General features: G+C 41.4%; 1 long non-coding RNA gene across 1 annotated transcript in view; it reads right to left on the bottom strand.

Annotated features, from left to right (window-relative positions):
- Window positions 1-404: 404 nt before the first annotated feature.
- LOC149444775 (uncharacterized) overlaps window positions 405-9854 on the bottom strand; it is a 34330-nt gene continuing 24880 nt past the window's right edge. Inside the window, exon 2 of the long non-coding RNA XR_016306522.1 lies at window positions 405-1890. This is a non-coding gene — a long non-coding RNA (uncharacterized LOC149444775). The remainder of the gene's footprint in view (window positions 1891-9854) is intronic.

Raw genomic sequence — 9854 nt, 5'->3', positions numbered from 1 at the left:
AGAAGAAAAAAAATGTAATAAAAAATTAAAATAATAAAAAAAATAAAAAAATCTATATATATATATATTTTTTCATACTGTCACCAGTCAGTGTCCCTGATCACCGCCATGCCAGTTATATGAAGACGCTGTACTGCACTGGTGACAGTATGTAAAAAAAAAATAGTGAAAATAGTTTTTTGCATTTTTTCATTTTCCGAAAAATTATGACAAAAGATATCTGTACTGTTCTGACATTCTTGGACCTCAACAAATTAGATTGGCTGTCGGTACTTCAGGATTGATCAATATTCAGATCTATACCATAGTTTGTGAACTCTATAACTTTCCTACAAACTAAAAAATACATCCTAATTTGGGTTATTTTCACCAAAGACATGTAGCAGAATACATCTTGGCCTAAATTTATGAAGAACAATTATTTATTTGCAAACTTTTATAACAGAAACAAAGAAAAATGTTTTTTTTTTCAAAAGTTTCAATCTTTTTTTGATAATTTAGAAAAAAAAAAAACCCTGGCGGTGATTAAATACCACCAAAAGAAAGCTCTAGTTGTGTGAAGAAAATGATAAAATTTTAGTTTGGGTACAATGTTGTATGACCGCGCAATTGTCATTCAAAGTGTGAGAGCGCTGAAACCTGAAAAATGGCCTGGGCAGGAAGGGGGAAAATTGCCCGGTATTTAAATGGTTAAAAATGAGCTTGTGCCCTCTCCATTGTGGTCTGGCATATTCTCAGCCCAGTCAGTATGATCTGGCTTCCTGATGCTCTTCTAAAACCAAGCTGACTTGAATGAAAAGGCTGTTGTTGTGTTCTCACCCTCTGCGGCAATAGGTCCGATTTTCCACTTTATCGCTTCCTCTAGGGTCTTTCCAAATAACATTTTGCTATTGGATTGGATGTTGCACAGTCATTAAATGTGCCAATAGTATAGCCAGAAGTTTCACCAGATCTTTGGAGGATTCTGCTAGAAAAGCAGCCATCAAGTTTAGTTCTCAGAGAGCCACAATGACCCTGGATGTTTCTACCCTTGACTTTAGTGTCATCTCCACATTTCTGACCCATACTTTTAAGGCCTTTGAGATAGAGATTAGGGCTATAGCTGGTCAAAAAGCTGCTCCAGTGACTACGTAGATCTTCTTAAGGTCAGCGTCAGCCCACCTGTCCATTGGATCTCTGAAGGTGGTAGAGTCTTCCAGCAGCAAAGAAACATGTCTCGCTAGATGTTGTAGGGGTGCATCTACCCCTGTGGCTATCTTCCAAAAGAAGGGATACAGTTTTGCGAACTAATTCTGGATCCTTGCCTTCCTCTCTGGCCTTTCCCATTCCTCCTCAAGCAATTTGAGAATTTCTGTCATGACCGGGAATGAAGCCCCTTGCTTCTTCAAGTTTGGGAAATAACTTTCTCTGGAGGTTGAAAATCCTGTTCTCAGCCTATAGGTTCCTTTTACAGCCTTTTTATATGGGTCAATGAGTTGAAAATCAAATAGATTTTCGGGTAAGTTCTCCGATCCTAAAAGTAAATTCAGTACGAAAGGTGGGCTATGCCATTGCTCAGGCACGCTCTTTGGCATGGGTTCACTTTTGGAACCCGCTACTAACTGTATACTCTCTGTTATTGCCTCGTTGATGTAGTACTCTACGAGCCTCCGCCTCCTGATCCGTGGCTACATCTTTATTGCAATCGGCACATAAGAGTTTTCCAGGAGTAGAAGGAGCCACGCAAGCCCAGTGTAGACCCTCCGAGGGTTGAACCGTCTTCACTTGTTCCATGGCCAGAGCTTAGTAGGTAAAAGGCTTTTATGCCTGGAGTGGGGCTCAGAGCACGGAGATATTGAGTGATGGTGGGATTTTCCTCTCTGTGATTGTCTTTTCTTAGGGCTTCTGCTCCTAAAAAAGACCAGACAACAGGTTAATTCTGTGTGTAGCACTCTTTTACATCACTGTCCCCCGTAGACCCCTCCTTCCTGTCTACAGATCTTTGTGCCTCCTAGGGCTGTGGCAAGCTCTTACGTAAACTGATGTCTCTGCAAGTGAAATCTGTATGTAAGTTTCCATCGGTTTTCATTCACGTATGGTATGAATGAGCACTTAAAGAATCTTATACATTTACGATTCTCCTGGTAATAATGAATTTTTTTTTAAAATACTGTACTTCATTAACTGTACCTCATATCATACTGTTAATGCAATCAACTACCGTATTTTTTGCTCCATAAGATGCACCTTACTATAAGACGCACCTAGGCTTTAGAGGAGGAAAACAAGAAAAAAAATGTTCTGAACCAATGGACTGCAGACATAGTACAGGAAATGACCATAGACTGCGGATGTACTATAGGAGATGACCATAGACTGCAGACATACTACAGGAGATGACCAGAGACTGCAGCTGTACTACAGGAGATGACCAGAGACTGCAGACATACTACAGGAGATGACCAGAGACTGCAGACATAGTACAGGAAATGACCAGAGACTGCAGATGTACTACAGGAGATGACCAGAGACTGCAGACATACTACAGGAGAGGACCAGAGACTGTAGATGTACTACAGGAGATGACCAGAGACTGTAGATGTACTACAGGAGATGACCAGAGACTGCAGATGTACTACAGGAGATGACCAGAGACTGCAGACATAGTACAGGAGATAACTGGAGACTATGGACATAGTACAGGAGATGACCAGAGACTGCAGACATAGTACAGGAGATGACCAGAGACTGCAGACCTTTGGGGAGCAGGGGGGGAGCGGGTACCCAAATTTGTCAGGTACCCGCTCCCACTTCCACTGCGATCGCCTAGGTGATCAGAAGCAGAAGTTGTCCTCTCTCCCTCCTTGTAGTGTTCTGGGACACGTGACAAGTCCCAGAAGACTACAGGGCCATTCACAAAGTGCAGAGCTTCTCACGCATGCGCAGTGGGCACCCGGCTGTGAAGCCGCAAGCTGTTACAGCCAGGTGCCCACACTAAACATGCCGGCTCCAGGGAGAGAAGACGGATGGTGAAACCAGCAGTGATGAGGACACCTCTGGACCAATGAACAGGTAAGTGGCTGTATTTTAAAAGTCAGCAGCTACAGTTTTTGTAGCTGCTGACTTTTTTTTTTCAGGTGGAACTCCGCTTTAAAGGGGCAGCTGCTATGGGCCCTGCCTGCCGCTGCCACAGAAGAACCAAGCGGCTGGCCCAGTATTCTAACATGGCGGCGGCGATGGGGGGAGTACCAGGCTGGCCACTCCATATTCGCTCCATAAGACGCACAGACATTTCCCCCCATTTTATGGGGGGGGAAAAGTGCGTCTTATGGATCAAAAAATACGGTAATTATTTTAGTGCCGTCCTGCATTTTAGCATTTAACATTTATAAATACTATTTTTAAAAATGCTGTTTGTCAGTTGTGTGTGATTTATGTGGTATAACCTTTAGTTTTGAACAGTACTACCTAATTGTTGTATAGTACTTGGTGCTAAAAACAAGATAGACTGGTAAGAACACAATACTCTACACAATATCTAGCCCTTCCCAAAACAGGTATGTAGAAAATAATAGGAATGTATATAAGCAACTTCTACACCATTGTTTTCACCAAAAATCTCAAAGATAAATTATATTCTATAATTAAATGTTACATGACCATGCAGTTGGGTTAAAGAACAAGGAAAGCCTAAAAAAAACTTCCAGCCCATCTCCATGCAAGTCTTTATTTTCCCAAACCTCCCCTTTACAGAATTACCTTTATTTGTTTTATCCCCAACTTGCTCCTGCAGGGAAAAATAATCTTCTTTTAAAGCGGAGTTCCACTCAAAAGCAGAAGCTCCGCTTATTTGCCTCCTCCCCCCCTCCACTGCCATATTTGGCACCTTTTGGGAGGGGGGAGTGGGTACCTGGTTTTGACAGGTACCCGCTCCCACTTCCCCCTCAGTTTGCTACAGTGAAATGGCCCAGAAGTTCAGCCCCCTCCTTGCTCCCAGTCTCCTGGAAACTTTCATAGGTACCAGGAATCTGGCGGATCAAGCAAGAGGCGTAGCGCTATTCGCGCATGCACAGTGGGCACCGGGCTGTGAATCCGCAAGCTGTCACAGCCTGATGCCCATAGTAGAGATGCCAGCGCCGTGGAGGACAGAAGGAGAGAAGGGACTGCATGGGTGAGTACATCGCTGGACCCCGGGACAGGTAAGTGTGTGTTTATTAAAAGTCAGCAGCTACAGTTTTTGTAGCTGCTGACTTTTAATAAACAAAAAACGGCTGGAACTCCATTTTAAGTCCATATAAAGTAAGCACCTGGCTTCACAGGTCACAGGATCTTCTTCTAGCCTCTTGTACACCCTGCATCACAAAGGTGTGCCCTGTAGATTTATTTCTTGATTAAAACTACTGGGAGGGGGGCATTAAGGAGACTAGTTATACAGCATAGCATAGTCAGACTAGCTAGCTGGGGTGATCGGTCTCCTCAATAGGAGATGCTGCCATAAAAACAATTAACAGGTAGCATCTCCTGATAAACTGAGGCAAAATTTGCATTCAGCTTTAACAAATGTAAATATAGTAGCAAAACTGGAGAACGTGCCATGTTTTATTCCTAAGCAAATTTTTGCCCAGGGAATAACGTAAAAAATAGATAAATAAAGTGCAGCGCTAAAACATTTCAAAAAGTTTGTTCTTAAAAATTTGTTGTCAAAAGTTCGTGAGATATTTCAATCAATAAAATGGTATACACAGCTAGAAGGATCCAGTGGAAATGACAGAAATGCACACTCACCGACCGCGCATAGGAAATGCGCATTTGTGTATTTAAATCACAGGTATCGTACTCCCTCAGGAAGGGGTGTCATCAAGCGGTGATCTGCTAGGCTCACAGGACCTCCTTAGGATCAGGATAAAGCGGCCAGGTGAGGGCTCCCTCCTCCAGGTGTAGCTGTGTCTGCTAGTCTGATAACCCCTCAATAAGGGGTAAAAAATGGGAGCCTCCCCTCTGAAGATGTGCCTTAGCAAGAAAGGCCTCAGGAGGAACTGACAGCTTGTGACGCCTCATCGCCGCCCAGACCACGAGGAGGTCTGGCGGCCATTTTACTTTAGGTCAGTATTAGAGTTTTTTTACCTTGCACTTTCTGGCTTTTTGCCAGTTTCAACACTGACCTGTCCTGTACTAAATTTGTTACCAATAAAAGTTTTGACATACTACACTATGGGCATTTTCCCATTTTTTACCCCTTATTGAGGGGTTATCAGACTAGCAGACACAGCTACACCTGGAGGAGGGAGCCCTCACCTGGCTGCTTTATCCTGATCCTAAGGAGGTCCTGTGAGCCTAGCAGATCACCGCTTGATGACACCCCTTCCTGAGGGAGTACGATACCTGTGATTTAAATACACAAATGTGCATTTCCTATGCGCGGTCGGTGAGTGCGCATTTCTGTCATTTCCACTGGATCCTTCTAGCTGTGTATACCATTTTATTGATTGAAATATCTCACGAACTTTTGACAACGAATTTTTAAGAACGAACTTTTTGAAATGTTTTAGCGCTGCACTTTATTTATCTATTCAGTCGCGAGGAGGTTGTGATCCCCTCTTGTGCCATTAGCTGCTTATTCTCTCATTGACATTTTCTCTCATTTAAAGAGCGCTCACTTTATTTTATATATTTTAAATAACGTAAAAAATGTTTTCTCTTTTCAAATTTTCAAGCTAATAAATCTCTTTTCCAAAAATATTAGATTTTGAATATGTAAACTTTTAAAGGACTGTACCTTTTGTAAAGTTGTTCTTTATTAGACCAGTGGTCTCCAAACTGCGACCCGGGGGCCGAATGTGGCCATTTGCTTGCCTTTACCTGACCCTTGGGGCACTATTTCACCAACTGTCACTGGTGAGGGAGCACCATTACTGACACCATCAATAGGGAATTATACTTCTCATTAATATCAACAATGGAACACTATTCTTCTCACTGATGATGGGGCTTTTCTACTTCCACGGGCTACAGTCGGGCCCCCCTAAATTCTGAAGGACAGTAAACTGGCCCTTTGCTTAAAAAGTTTGTAGAACCCTGCATTAGACCATCACCCCAACTTTCTCCCCACAAGTGCAGCCCTCCTGGTACAGTAAAATACATACTTTTATCCCCGCTCTAATAAGCTTTACAGCGCGACACAGGCTTTGCATGGAAAATGTTAAGGACAGAACTTCATTTTACTGCATATGTGCCACATTCCTAATTCATTTAATATTAACAGAGTGCAGTGTGGTCATGTATACCACTTAATATCATATGACTTTGTGTCTTATACATATATTAGTAAAACCTGTGCATACAACGCACAAAATGTGATAATCCAAAAAATCATGAATCGTGAATTATAAATCAGTCCTTTAAATGCAATATGTTTATATGCAAAGAATTGTCCTTCTATTATATGTAGTTGTTCTCCCATCCATCAGTAAAAGTGTACAAATCTTGCTGTCAGTCAGTGCTCATTATCACCACAACCGTATAAATCCTCCACCGACATACATATATACTCTCACCGCCTATGTTTGACCTATAAGATTTAGGTCAGATAGTGCTTTTCCCTTTAACCAGGGTTGTTATAGCCTCCTGCACTCTCCAGCTCCAGTTCCCGATGTAACTCAATCCATTCCCATCCTCTTAATCCATACATGATATTGCCTCCAAATTTCAGAAAGAATACACCATCATAGCATATCAAACGTTTCCCGCCAGTATTTATTAAATATTATATTGCACTCACAATAAAGAGTACCCAACTGGAGCACTTCTGTTCCCTAAGAGATTAGGTTCCCTAGTAACTCACAAGATATCCATTGATGAAGTCATGTGGTAGTGACTTAATATTGGATTCTATGTGTATTTGGATTGTATGTGGAAACACATATAGTGTCAGCAGTCTATTGTAGAGAACATAATAGAGTGACATAATTGCACTGAAGTACATTTGGTCTAGCAATTCTCAGTTCATTGCTATGGATGAGTAGTTCTACACTCAATGTCTGGTCGCTGCCATGAGTATAGCGGATTCATAGGAATGAATGGCACCATGAAAAGTGTATGCAGAAAGTGAACCCAGCCTGGATTTTACTTTTGTAAAGGGTGTGCAGTGCTGGGCAGGGTTACGCAGTAAGGGCTTGTTTACACATGCTTCAAAATGTGGCTTCGGACAAGATTTTTTAAAGTGCTCTGAATGCCAGTCGAAGCTCCCATCACTAAATCAAATGTATAGCGTACAGTCTTGTTTACACGTTGCTTTTGCTTTGCTTTCATTGGCTTCAAAAACTATACCCGCTTTTTATTAATATCTCGCTTTTTATTATTATATCTCGTTTTCATGGTTCTTCAAAGCATCTCAGAAGCCTTCATAAAAGTCTATGACAAAGCTCACTTGCAGCACCTGCAGCTTTTGAGTAGGGATGGGCTGCATGAACACATGAACGGTATGGGCACATGGTCTGTTTTCAATATGATTTTGAATTTAGAATCTAAGGTGGATAGGGTTAACAGCTATTGACCAAGGCTTGTTAATCCTTGGCTCCATTGCATCAAAGCACATGTAAACACGTGTTGCTCTCCCATCACATTAAAATGCAACAGACACTATTTTTAACAAGGGGATGTAGGACACATTTATTTATTTATTTATTTCAGGTACATATATAGCGCCATAAATTTATGCAGTGCTTTACATATATATTGAACATTCACATCAGTCCCTAAGCCTCAAGGGGCGTACAATCTAAGGTCCCTAACTTACATACATACGCATACTAGGGCCAATTTATACAGGATTCAATTAACCTACCAGCATGTTTTTGGAGTGTGAGAGGAAACCAGAGCACCCAGAAGAAACCCAGGCACAGAAGAACTTGCAAACTCCAGGCAGGTGGTGCTGTGGCTGGGATCTGAGCCAATGACCCTAGTACTACCAGGCGGAAGTGCTAACCATGTAGCCACTGTACTGCCCACACATGACATTTAGCACGTTGCAAAATGCAACAGTATAATAAAAATACATTAATACATTAAGCTAGACTTTATGAAAAAAAGCAATTTATGATATATACAGTGGGGCAAAAAAGTATTTAGTCAGCCTAAATCTCTCATCTTTTTAAGTGGGAGAACTTGCACAATTGGTGGCTGACTAAATACTTTTTTGCCCCACTGTATATATATATATATATATATATATATATATATATATATATATATATATATACACACACAGTATATATATCCAAACTACTAAATCCTGGATGCTTTTTGATGCAATGCTGTACTATGCACAATCTGCATTTTCTAAATCACATTCCATTAGTAAATGGAGGCTGGTTGTAAAAACATAATTAAATATATTTTATATTAATTCATATAATGTAATAACAATATATTTTACCTTCCAGCCAGTGGGCATAGGACAGTATGTGATGGTAAATAATAATATGATGCACATGCTTGGACATATGAAAGAAAGATAATGTAGCTTTAACACAAAAGCACAAAAAGTGTTACACAAAAATCCTCCACTGGAGTTTGTATGCAATGCTTTTAAACCAAAAACTATAAATCTACAAAAATTTATCCTTGTTACTAGAGATGAGCGAAGAAATGAAAAATTCGATTCGGCTGATTCGGCGAATTCCAGTGTGAAATTCGATTCGATGCGAATTTCTCCGCTACGAAGATGACTTATTTAAAGGGTTTCTAGGCTTCAGAGAGCCTTTAAATTAGTGCAGAACACTGTACCTTTAATTTAAATGCCCTTGGAGATGAGGAAGGAGAAGGAGAAGGAGAAGGATGAGAAGAAGGAGAAGGAGAAGGATGAGAAGAAGGAGAAGGAGAAGGGTGAGAAGAAGGAGAAGGATGAGAAGAAGGAGAAGGATGAGAAGAAGGAGAAGGAGAAGGATGAGAAGAAGGAGAAGGAGAAGGATGAGAAGAAGGAGAAGGAGAAGGATGAGAAGAAGGAGAAGGATGAGAAGAAGGAGAAGGATGAGAAGGAGAAGGATGAGAAGGAGAAGGATGAGAAGAAGAAGGCTGAGAATAAGGAGAAGGATGAGAAGAAGGAGAAGGAGAAGGATGAGAAGAAGGAGAAGGATGAGAAGAAGGAGAAGGAGAAGGATGAGAAGAAAGAGAAGGATGAGAAGGAGAAGGATGAGAAGAAGAAGGATGAGAAGAAGAAGGATGAGAAGAAGGAAAAGGATGAGAAGAAGAAGGATGAGAAGAAGGAGAAGGATGAGAAGAAGGAGAATGATGAGAAGAAGGAGAAGGATGATAAGAAGGACAAGGAAGAGAAGAAGGAGAAGGAGAAGGATGAGAAGAAGGAGAAGGATGAGAAGAAGGAGAAGGATGAGAAGAAGGAGAAGGATGAGAAGAAGGAGAAGGATGAGAAGAAGGAGAAGGAGAAGGATGAGAAGAAGGAGAAGGATGAGAAGAAGAAGGATGAGAAGAAGGATGAGAAGAAGGAGGAGAAGGATGAGAAGAAGAAGGATGAGAAGAAGGAGAAGGATGAGAAGAAGGAGAAGGAAGAGAAGAAGGAGAAGGAGAAGGATGAGAAGGAGAAGGATGAGAAGAAGGAGAAGGATGAGAAGAAGGAGAAGGAGAAGGATGAGAAGAAGGAGAAGGATGAGAAGAAGAAGGATGAGAAGAAGGATGAGAAGGATGAGAAGAAGGAGAAGGATGAGAAGAAGGAGAATGATGAGAAGAAGGAGAAGAAGGAGAAGGATGAGAAGAAGGAGAAGGATGAGAAGAAGGAGAAGGATGAGAAGAAGGAGAAGGATGAGAAGAAGGAGAAGGAGAAGGATGAGAAGAAAAAGGATGAGGAGAAGGAGAAGGATGAG

This window comes from Staurois parvus, unplaced genomic scaffold, assembly GCF_062004578.1.
Source record: "Staurois parvus isolate SC_StPar_1 unplaced genomic scaffold, SC_StPar_1.0 ptg000774l, whole genome shotgun sequence".
Lineage (NCBI taxonomy): Eukaryota > Metazoa > Chordata > Amphibia > Anura > Ranidae > Staurois > Staurois parvus.
The sequence above is the reverse complement of the archived record's forward strand: the minus strand, read 5'-3'. Positions and strand labels throughout refer to the sequence as shown.